The sequence below is a fragment of the Herpailurus yagouaroundi genome, unplaced genomic scaffold (assembly GCF_014898765.1).
Source record: "Herpailurus yagouaroundi ecotype Mexico unplaced genomic scaffold, PumYag 77, whole genome shotgun sequence".
Lineage (NCBI taxonomy): Eukaryota > Metazoa > Chordata > Mammalia > Carnivora > Felidae > Herpailurus > Herpailurus yagouaroundi.
In genome coordinates, this window is record NW_024412388.1 from 79,014,261 (window position 1) to 79,023,628 (window position 9,368).

The following is a 9,368-nucleotide window of genomic DNA, read 5'->3' on the forward strand; positions in this document are numbered from 1 at the left end:
AAAAGCTTTTGGACCCGAAACTGTGAGGTTTCAGAAGTGTGTTACTTTCTCAGGAGCAGAGCCATGGTGCATGCTCTTGGGGAGGAGGACCCTGGCCCCCAAGGGCATAGCATGGTGTAGCAATCTCTGATCCCTTGGGCCCACTGGTAGAGAACAGTCCCCTTCCTGGAGTACTTTTGGAAGAGAGTTTATTGCCACCCCAAGGACAAAAGTCCCTGCAGGTGCCAGCTTAAGGTCTTTAATCAGAATCGGGGAGAGGCTTTACTCCAGGAGTGGGGAGCAAATCTGCCTTGTGCTGGGTGCTTTAAGACTTTGGGTTTTGAATCCCAGCTGTTCACCAAGGAAAAATGCAAGAGAGTTTTGGCGCAGGGCAAGCTGACTTCCCTCGCTAATCCTTGAGGGCTGCCTGAGAAGCAGGGGTTGAAATCCCCAGTCCTGGTACAAAGATTGGGGTGGCATCATTTTACGCACCCCCCCCAAACCCAACATGGTGGGACTTCAGAGAGCAACACAGTGGCCCCCAGTGGAAGTGAGAACCACTTATACCACACCCTACCCCTCTGTGCCAGCAACTGTTTATTTACTGGGTCAAAAGTGATACTAAAACGCTTCTCCTCCAGACTAGCACAGCACCCAGGCACCAACAGAAGTTTTGTTTTTGTTTTTTTTTTTTTTAACCTCTTCCTTTTTTCCTTTGGAATCAGGCTCATAGTTTGCTTTTTTTTTTTTTTCCCCCTTTCTTTTTCTTTGGAATCAACCTTATAGTTTCTGATTGTCTGTTTGGGTTTTTTGTTGTTGTTGTTCCTGTTCCTTTTCTCTTTTTATAGGATTAGTTCCCCCCACCCTTTTTTTCCAGGGTTATGTCAACCAACAAATCAAAACTTACCTAGAGGTCCAAACACTTCACCACTGCAAACAAGGAAGAGTTCTGACCAGTGGGAAAGAGCAGCCAAAACAACAGCAGAATGCACATATCATACACCAGAGTATGCACCTAGAGTGTCAGGCCCTGGACAGTGTATGACTCCTCTTTAATATAGTAGTACTCTCAGATACAGGAAACATAACAGGTTTTTAAGACATGTAAAAGACAGAAACTTAGCCAAAATGACAAGATGGAGGAATTCTCCCCAAAAGGAAGATCAAGAAGAAATCATAGCCAGGGGCTTGCTCAACACAGATATAAACAACATATCTGAACAAGAATTTAGAACAATAGTCATAGGACTACTAGCTGGGCTTGAAAAAAGCATAGAAGACCCCAGAGAAACCACTGCTGCAGAGATCAAAGACCTAAGAACTAGTCAGGATGAACTTAAAACTGCTTTAACTGAGATGCATAACAAACTGGATATAGTGACATTGAGGATGGAAGAAGCAGAGAAGAGAATAGGTGAAATAGAAGATAAGATTATGAAAAATAATGAAGCTGAAAAAAGAGGGAAAGGAGGTTACTAGATCACAAGGGGGACTTAGAGAACTAAGTGATTCCATGAAACTACATAACATCTGTATCTTAGGAGTCCCAGAAGATGAAGAGCGAGAAAAAGAAGGTTTATATGAACAAATTATGGCTGAGAAACTTCCCTAACCAGGGGAAGGAAACAGGCATCCAAGTTCAAGAGACTGAGAAGCCCATTCAAAAATCAACAAAAAACAGGTCAACACCATGACATATCATAGTAAAACTTGCAAAATACACAGAGAATTCTGAAAGCAGATAGGGACAAAAGATTCTTAACCTACAAGGGCAGACACAGAAGGTTAGTGGCAGACCTGTGCACTGAAACTTAGCAGGCCAGAAAGGAGTGGCAGGAAATATTCAATGTGCTGAATAGGAAAAATATGCAGCCAAGAATCCTTTATACAGCAAGGCTGTCGTACAGAATAGAAAGAGAGATAAAGAGTTTCCCAAGCAAAAACTAAAAGAGTTTGTGACCACTAAGCCAGCGCTGCAAGAAATTATAAGGGTACTCTCTGAGTGGAGGGAGAAAAAAAAAAGAACCAAAGTAGCAAAAACTACAAAGAACCAGAGAACATGACCAGAAACACCAACTCTACAGATAACACAGTGGTACTAAATTCATATCTTTCCGTAATCACTGTGAATGTAAATGGACCAAAAGCTCCAATCCAAAGACATAGGGTAGCAGATTGGATTAAAAAAAAAAAAAAAACGGGGCACCTGGGTGGCTCAGTCAGTTAAGCATCCGACTTCAGCTCAGGTCATGATCTCACAGTCCTTGAGTTCGAGCCCCAAGTCAGGCTCTGTGCTGACAGCTCAGAGCCTGGAGCCTGCTTTGGATTCTGTCTCCCTCTCTCTCTGCTCCTCTCCTGCTCATGCTCTGTCTCTATCTCTCGCTCTCAAAAATAAATACATTAAAAAAAAATTTTTTTTAATCTATATGCTGCTTATAAGAGACTCATTTTGGACCTAAGGACCCTTGCAGATAGATGGTTCTCCATCCCTTTACTTTCTATCATGCTAATGGAGGTCAAAAGAAAGTCAGAGTAGCCATACTTAGACAAACCAGATTTCAAAACAAAGACTGTAACAACAGGTGAAGAAAGGCATTATACCATAATTAACGGGTCTGTCCACCAAGATCTAACAATTGTAAATATTTATGCCACCAGTGTGAGAGCACACAAATATACAAATTAGTTAATCACAAAGAAACTCCTAGATAGTAATACAATAATAGTAGGAGACTTTAATACCTCACAGCAGCAGACAAATCATCTAAGCAGAAAATCAACAAGGAAACAATGCTTTGAATGACACACTAGACTGGATGGACTCAACAGATATATTCAGAACATTTCATCCTAAAGCAGAATAACATACATTCTTTTCAAGTGCATATGTAACAATGTCCAGAATAGGTCACTACTGGGTAACAAAACCAGCCCTCAATGGGTACAAAAAGACCAAGGTCATACCATGCATATTTTCAGATCACAACGCTATGAAACGTGAAATCAACCACAAGAAAAAATTTGAAAGCCCTCAAATACATGGAGGTTAAAGAACATCCTACCAAAGAATTAATGGGTCAGCCAGGTAATTAAAGAAGAAATGAAAAAATACCTATGAGGAAACAAAAATGAAAACATGACAGTCCAAACCCTTTGGGATTGCAAAACAGGCCTATGTCAAGAAGAAAGGGGGTGGCCTGGGTGATTCATTTGGTTAAGTGTCTCTGACTCTTGATTTTAGCTCAGGTCATGAGTTGGAGCCCTGCATCAGGCTCTGCACCGACAGTGTGAAGCCTGCTTGGGATTCTGTCTCCCCACCCCGCCCCCCACCGCCGTCCCTCCCCTGTTCAAGCATGTGTTCTCATTGTCTCAAAAATAAGCATTTTTAGAAAATTAAAAATTAAAGAGGGAGAAGTCCCAAATACACAACCTAACCTCACACCTAAAGGAGCTAGAAAAGGAGCAGCAAATAAAGCCCAAAGCCAGCAGAAGGGAAATAATAAAGATTAGAGCAGAAATAAATGATATAGAAACAACCAGTAGAACAGATCAATGAAACTAAAAGCAGGTTTTTTGAAAGAATCAATAAAATTGATAAACCCCTAGCCAGACTTGAGAGGACCCAAATAGATAAAATCATGAATTAAAGAGAAATCACAACCAACACCACAGAAATACAATTATACTGTGAAAAATTATATGCCAACAAACTGAACAAAATTCCTAGACATTCACACACTACCACAACTCAAACAGGAAGAAATAGAAAATTTGAACAGGCCCATAACCAGCAAAGAAATTAAATCAGTTCCCAAAAATATCCCAACAAATTAGAGTCCTGGGCCAGACTGCTTCCCAGGGGAATTCTACTAGACATTTAAGTAAGAGTCAATACCTGTTCTTCTCCAACTGTTCCAAAAAATAGAAATGGAACAAGAGCTTCCAAACTCAACTCTATGAAGTCAGCTTCATCTGGGTTCCAAAACCAAAGACCCCACTAAAAAGGAGAATACAGGTCAATATCCTGGATGAACCTGGATGCAAAAATTCTCAACAAGATATTAGCAAATCAAATTCAACAGTGCATGAAAAGAATTTTTCACCATGATCAAGTGGGATTTATTCCTAGGCTGCAGGGTTGGTTCAATATTCACATATCAATCAATGTGATATACCACAATAAAGGAGAAGAACCATATGATCCTTTCAATAGATGCAGAAAAAGCATTTGACAAAATACAGCATCCTTTTTTGATAAAAACCCTCAAGAAAGTAGGGATAGAAGGAACCTACCTCAACATCATAAAAGCCATATAGGAAAGACCCACAGCTAATATCCTCAGTGGGGAAAAACAGAGAGCTTTCCCCCTAAGGGGAGAAACACAACAGGGATGTCCACCATTGTGGTTCAACATAGCACTGGAAGTCCTAGCCTCTGCAATCAGACAATAAAAAGAAATAAAAGACATCCAAATTGGCAAAGAAGTCAAACTTTCACTCTTCACAGATGGTATGATCTACATAGAAGACCTACATAGAAAACCCAAAAGCTTCCACCAAAAAACTGCTAAAACTTAATATGTGAATTCAGCAAAGTTGCAGGAAGTAAATTCAACATATAAAAATCGTTTGTATTTCTGTATGTCGATAATGAAGTATAAAAAAGGAAAATCAAAGAACTGATCCCATTTACAATTATACCAAAAACCATAAGCTATCTAGGAATAAATCTAACCAAAGAGGTAAAAGGTCTATATACTGAAAACTATAGAAAGCTTATGAAAGAAATTGAAGAAGACTCAAAGAAATGGAAAAGTATTTCATGCTCATGGATTTAAAGAACAAATATTGTTAAAATGTCTATACTACCCAAAGCAATCTACACATTCAATGCAATCCCTATCAAAATAACACCAGCCTTCTTCACAGAGCTAGAACGAACAAACGTAAAATTTGTATGGAACCACAAAAGACCCCAAATAGTCAAAGTAATATTGAAAAAGAAAACCTAAGCAGGAGGCATCACAGTCCCAGTCTTTAGCCTCTGCTGCAAAGCTGTAATCATCAAGACCGTATGGTACTGGCACAAAAACAGACACACAGATCAGTGGAACAAAACAGAGAACACAGAAATGGACCAACAAATGTATGGCCAACTAATCTTTGACAAAGCAGGAAAGAGTATCCAATGGAAAAAAGTCTCTTTAGCAAATGGTGCTGGGAAAACTGGACAGCAACATGCAGAAGAATGAAACTGGACCACTTTCTTATACCACACACAAAAATAAACTCAAAATGGATGAAAGGCCTAAATGTGAAACAGGAAGCCATCAAAAATCTTAGAGGAGGGGCACCTGGGTGGCTCAGTCTGTTAAGCATCTGACTTTGGCCCAGGTCATAATCTCATGGTCCATGAGTTCGAACCCCACTGTCAGCAACCCTGAGCCTGGAGCCTGCTTCAGATTCTGTGTCTCCCTCTCTCTCTGCCCATCCCCTGCTTGTGCTCTCTCAAAAATAAATAAACGTTAAAAAAAAATTTTTTTTTAAATCTTAGAGGAGAACACAGGCAACAACGTCTTTCACCTCAGCCACAGCAACTTCTTACTAGGCATGTCTCAGGAGGCAAGGGAAACAAAAGCAAAAATAAACTATGGGACTTAATCAAGATGAAGAGCTTCTGCACAGCAAAGGAAACAACCAACAGAATGGGAGAAGATATCTGCAAATGACATATTAAATGGTTAGTATCCAAAATCTATCAAGAATTTATCACACTCAATACCCAAAAAACAATCCAGTGAAGAAATGGGCAGAAGATATGCATAGACACTTTTGCAAAGAAGACATCCAGATGGCCAACAGACACATGAAAAGATGCTCAACGTCACTCATCAGAGAAATACAAATCAAAACCACAATGAGATGCCACCTCACACCTGCCAAAATGTCTATAATTAACAAAGAACCCTTTTGCACTGCTGTTGGGAATCCAAACTGGTGGCAGCCACTCCGGAAAACAGTATGGAGGCTCCTCAGAGGATTCAAAAAAAGCTGCTTCAAAGGAGCACATGCACCCCTGATGCTTATAGCAACACTATCAGCAATAGCCAAAGTATGGAAAGAGCCCAAATGTTCACCAACTGATGAATGGATAATGAAGATGTAGTGTGTGTGTGTGTGTGTGCGCGCGCGCGCGGAAGTACTCCACACAATGGAATACTAACTCAGCAATGAAAAAGAATGAAATCTTACCATTTGCAACAACGTGGGTGGAAGTAGAATGTATTATGCTAAGCGAAATAGGCAGAAAAAGACAAGTATCATATGATTTCACTCCTGTGGAACGTAGGAAACAGAACCGATGAACACAGGGAAAGGGAAGGAAAAATAAAAACAGAGGGAGGTAAACCATAGGAGACTCTTAAATACAAAGAACAAACTAGCAGTTACTAGAGGGGAGGTGGGTGCAGAATGGGCTAAATGGGTGATGGGTTATTAAGTAGAACACTTGTTGGGTGAGCACTGGGTGTTATATTTAAGTGATGAATCACCGGGTTCTACTCCTAAGACCAATACTACACTGTATGTTAAGTAACTTGAATTTAAATAAATTTTTTTAAAGGCTAAAAAATAGAGACAGCTTTGAGTAGGTAGTTGAATTTTTTCTCTGCATGATTTCTATAAATCATAAATTCACTTGTGTATAAAGACTAATGTCTAATAACCTTTTCATTATTAAATTACTATTAGCAAGTATGTGTTAATGCTTTTAATTGCAAATTTAAAAAATCTAGCTTTTCTTATGATAGAATGTTAATTATCTTTTGCTGCTTAACAAATTACTCTGAAGACTTTAAGCCACTACCATTTTTTATCTGACACTTTCTATGAGTCCAGAATATGGAAACAGTTTAGCTTAAGGACTCTGGCTCACAGTTTCTCATGAGTGTGCAGTTAAGCTGTTAGGGCTACAATGTCATCTGAAGGCACAACTAGAGTAATATTCCCTTCCTAAGGACACTCTTGTGGTCATTGGTAGGATTTAGTTCCTCACAGGCCGGTGAACTTGGACCTCAGTTTTTCATTGGCTGTTGTCTGGAGACCTCTACATAGTATACCTCACTACTTCTCATGTGCTTTATCCTTACAGTGAGCAAGATGGAAGCTACAGCTTTTTTGTAACTAATCTCAGAAAGTGACATCCTATCAGTGTAGTCAAATGTACACTGTACATCAAATCAGTGTAGTCCACTGTCTTGGTAAGAGTCTTGAACTTCACACTAATTGAGGGCACACCTGAACCAATCCATATGCCCATGGGATTGCTATAAACTAACCCCATCATTCTGGCAAGCGATGGGGGTGAGAGAAGAGGAATTTCTTACTGATCTAGACCCATCACAGCCTTCCCTCAACTGAATATGAGTTGGGTCTATTCCACATAAACCACTATTGCTATGTAATGAGGAAAAATGGAATATATTGGGAAGACAACACAGTGTTCCCAAAAGCTACCAAAATATTTTAGGTGTTTTCTTCAAACTGTCCTTTTTTTTTGCTTAACAGGTATAATCCATGAAGACCAAATAGAAGATGAACTTCTATTCATCATTTCTGGAATTCTAGCTACAATAGTGATCTGGTGGTGACTGATTACTAGCTTTGTTCCAAGAAAGACCTTTATCTTCTTAGATTTCAGTCCCCTGCTTCCCAGTTCCTAACTGTACAGTGACTTCCCCCACATAGAGGAGAACCATTATTCCAACAAGGATAACTAAGTACTTGTATCCCTAACTATAAGACATAGTATTTTTATTTGTTTGAAAATGAAAAATGAGGTTTTAAGTTGAAACTTTAATAAATCTTAGTGACCTTATTTTTTTCTGGGTGATTCTAGCCATTGTATCAGTTCACAAAATAATTGAGAAAATTCTCATTTTGGCCTCCTGGTCTAAACTCTAGATTTTAAGAATAATAAAGAGGTCAATAAATGCAATCTAAGATGAAGCCCTTTGGAAGTCTTGTCATTATATTTATTTATTTATTTATTTTTAAATGTTTATTTTTGAGACAGTAAGCAGGAGAGGGATAGACAAGAAGACAGAGAATCCCAAGCAGACTCTGTGCTCACAGTGGGGCTCAATCCCCAAACCATGAGATCATGACTTGAGCTGGTATCTCAAGGGCCAGATGCTTAACCACCTGAGTCACCCAGGTGTCCCTAGTCATTATTCTTTTAAAGAAACTGTGCTATAAAATGGTCCTGAGCAATTTAGTTAACCCTACAAGTCCAAAACAGGAGTATCTCAGAATTTTCTGGACTCCCAAAGAAATAAAAAATTAAAAGGAAATTATAATTTATTTTCAAGAGACAATCTCTGGAATTTATACCGGTTTTTTCAAAATGTCTATCAAGCATGCAAGTTAGCAAGGCCTCCAGACCAGTTAAGGGGGGCTCAGTTTGGGAAGCTTTACTGGAGGGCCAAGAAACAAAACAAGATCTATTCCCTTGGACACTAGAGGAAATGAAAGCTGCTAAAAGTCCAACCATGGAAAGGGTCCAAAAAACAGCCTCATAGGGTGGGGAACATAGTGGATGAGAATCTACAGTAATCAATATAGTGTGGTATTGGTAGGCACAAAGATCAGTGAAGCAGGGGGTCAGGTGGGAAGATGGCTGAGTAGGAGGACCTTAAGCTTGCCTTGCCCAAATACACAACTAGATAGTACTCACATCAGTGTAAATAACCCAGAAAATGACCCAAAGACTGACAGAATAAATTCCCTAATTCCATAAATGGTAGAGAAGAGGCCAAATCAAAGAAGGTAGGATGGTCTGGAGTGAAATGAACCAGGCCTTTCACACTGGGGAGTCCATGAATGTGGAGGACAGATCCCCATATCTGCATTTGAAAGTGAGAGGGTCCAAATGTCTTGAGTTCTTAAAACCAGTGAGACTTAAAGCCTGGAATTTTAAAAATCAAGCTCAAGTCTGGGAGAGACTAGATGGCTTTAGGAAGCAGAGTCCCTGCCCTTAGCACAACAGGGGTGTCTGGGTGGCTCAGTCAGGTGAGCATCCAACTCGATTTCAGCTCAGGTCATGATCTTGCAGTTGTGGGGTTGAGCCCTGTGTTAGGTTCTGCACTGAGCATAGAGCCTGCTTGGGATTCCTTTCTGCCCCTCTCTTTCTCAAATAAATAAAAATAAACATTGAAAATAATTTTTCAAGACAGCACAACAAACAGCCTATACAGATACAGCACAAAACCAGCAGTTTGAAAAATGCCAGGGGTAGACAGAGGGAGAGTGATTTGTTCATCTCAGAGCATGGCCTGGAGAGACCGGGATCACGGGCAGACCCCCTTCCAGGACAAAAGAGCTGGCAGGTA

At 39.9% G+C, this 9,368-nt stretch overlaps 1 protein-coding gene across 4 annotated transcripts in view; it reads left to right on the forward strand.

Annotated features, from left to right (window-relative positions):
- The window catches only part of RPAP2 (RNA polymerase II associated protein 2), a 100,011-nt gene extending 92,025 nt beyond the window's left edge, over positions 1-7,986 (forward strand). The window contains exons 13-14 of one of the 4 annotated variants that reach the window (XR_005788757.1): positions 7,130-7,238; positions 7,546-7,986. The gene's annotated coding sequence lies outside the window, so the exon portion shown is untranslated. Of the gene's footprint in view, positions 1-833; positions 1,504-7,129; positions 7,239-7,545 lie in introns of those variants that run through there. The other 3 variants (XM_040470976.1, XM_040470977.1, XM_040470975.1) reach the window with 3 other exon arrangements.
- Positions 7,987-9,368: the final 1,382 nt, after the last annotated feature.